Raw genomic sequence first — 2,664 nt, 5'->3', positions numbered from 1 at the left:
GTGGTATTATTGACACAATAAAGTATATCTTCCATATTCATGGTCAAAAGTACATCAAGGGTTAATTATTTCCAGAATATTAATTACTTCTTGTCTATCTGAAAACACTCTATAAAAGGCTTAACAACAACAACAAAAAAAAAACTTGGAAAAAGTTCAATGAGTTAGGTACTTTTTCAATATCTTCAATAGATAGATTAGCTGTAAGTTTACGGTCTTACAACTTTAAAACACGGGGTTCGATTCCCCGTGTTGGACAATGCGCAGATAACCTACTGGGTGGTTTTGCGCTAAAACAAACTCGTTCAACACAAATTAGTTTAACAGCGCCATCTACATTTAGAAACTGTTTTATTAATAATGGGAAAGATCTGTGGTAGTTTTTGTATAACCAGCAATGAGGATTTCGACATCAGTGGTACCATGGCTGCTACCATGCTCACTTACTATTTCAAATTTTACTGCAAACTAACTATACAGTGGTGGATGTACCCGAAATTACGCGATCGCGTGCCCTACGTCTGAGATAATGAGAAAAACAAACCAATAGTGAGGACAAACAGTAGAGTTTTTTTTTAGAAACATGCGACTCGAGGGGTGAGGAAACGATGATGTAATAATTTCCTGTTACACCTTATAAGATGCCTCATCCTTACAGGTTGAAACGAAAGAGAATAAACAACTTACAACCTCCTGGATCTCAAGGCCTTGCTTTGGTGCTGCAGTACAACAGTACAATTGAAAGTTACTTAATGTATGATGAAATACCTTCGTTAACAACATATTTACGTACAATTACTGCAAGGTTTAATCTTCTATTGTTATGTGTACATATAAAGTTAATAAGGTTGAGGATTATGGCGAAAATTTGTGTGTAAACCACAGAGTAAAAATAATAGCAAATTTCCCGCAAACCTAGAGAAGATTACCAGAAATAAAATATTAAACAAAACGTTACTGATCAAGACTATTATATATACATTTTGTCAACCGAACCGCCAAGACCACATACGAAAAATGTATTTCTGTCAAAGAACTGAATGTCGTATTTGGATATAAGAGTTTAACAAAACTGTTGACGACAGTTATGAAACTTTAACGAAACTGTTGACGACAGTTATGAAACTTTAACGAAACTGTTGACGATAATTATGAAACTTGAACAATACTCTTTACGATAATTATGAAACTTTAACAATACTGTTTACGATAATTATGAAACTTGAACAATACTGTTTACGATAATTATGAAACCTGAACAATACTATTGACGATATATATGAAACTTGAACAATACTGTTGACGATAATTATGAAACTTGAACAATACTGTTACGATATATATGAAACTTGAACAAAACTTTTGATGGTTGTGTCTGAAAAAGAAAGCTTTACAAAAGAACTGATGTACAGAATACAGAAGAAAAAGTTAACAAATAAGTCTATTACGTGCACATAAAAAGGAATTTTAACTAACTTATAATTCTGTATGGTAAACAATCATTAATTAATTAATAATAATGGTATTATACCGATGAGTCTAAATTTAATTAAACAATAAGAAAAGTAAAAAAAAAAAACCATCTTGAATAAGCATCAGAAATAATGTGTTTAAAATAAAATTCAGTTTGTTTTTTTCCAAATGCAAAGCTACACAATGGATTATTTGTGTTATGACCACCAGGGGGTACAGAAAGCGGTTTTTAGTGTTATAAGCCTTCAGAATTTCTGCTGGGTCACTGAGGACAATTAAATATAGAAGAATTATAATAATTACCTTTTATAATTTGTTACATTTAATTTGAAAAAAAAAATCAAATAAGACGTCACTGAAGCTTGATAACAGCTTCGAAGGCCTAGCATAGCCTGGGGATTATGGCACTCGACTCGCAAACTGTGGGTCGCGGGTTCGAATCCCATCACCGAACACTTTCCCATTTCAGTCGTGGAAACGTTATAATGTGACTGTTAATCCTACTATTCGTTAGTAAAAGAGTAGCCCAAGAGTTGGCGGTAGGTGGTGTTAGTTAGCTGCCTTTATCTCTAGTCTATTATATTAAAATTAGGGACGGCTAGCGCAGATAGTCCTCGAGTAGCTTTGCGCGAAATTAAACAAACAAACAGATGAAACTTGGAATGATTTATTTCGCCATAATTGCGAAATCTATATAACGGCTAATAAAAAAGAAAATGTTTCATTTTAAAGCTTATAATTAAATTATTCCTTTAATATTCGCTATTCGCGTAATAGGATTATAGATCTAAATTGTTTCATTAAACTGTATATTCTGCTAACGTTACACTTGGTTAACGTAGCCAACAACTTCAGATCAATATGGGAATTAATAACACAGTTTGAGTCAACAGTGTATCTTGAGATGATTTTACAATACTGGAAGATTGTTCAATATTATTTCAAAGGAAACAGGTACATCAAAGTTATTCACAGTTATCTCAGAAGAAGAGGATGAATACAAAGCTAAGTATTTCAACAATATGTTTCCATGGTAACTCAATTACACCTAGAAATGGGGAACACAGATTGAACCATAAAAACTCATAATTATTCCTAGTAAAGGGGACACAAGGTGAACCATGGTAATTCATTAACATACTTTCAGAGAAGGGAGATACAGGGTGAACCATGGTAATTCATTAACATACT

Source organism: Limulus polyphemus, unplaced genomic scaffold, assembly GCF_000517525.1.
Source record: "Limulus polyphemus unplaced genomic scaffold, Limulus_polyphemus-2.1.2 Scaffold5250, whole genome shotgun sequence".
NCBI classification, from domain to species: Eukaryota; Metazoa; Arthropoda; class Merostomata; order Xiphosura; family Limulidae; genus Limulus; species Limulus polyphemus.
The sequence above is the reverse complement of the archived record's forward strand: the minus strand, read 5'-3'. Positions refer to the sequence as shown.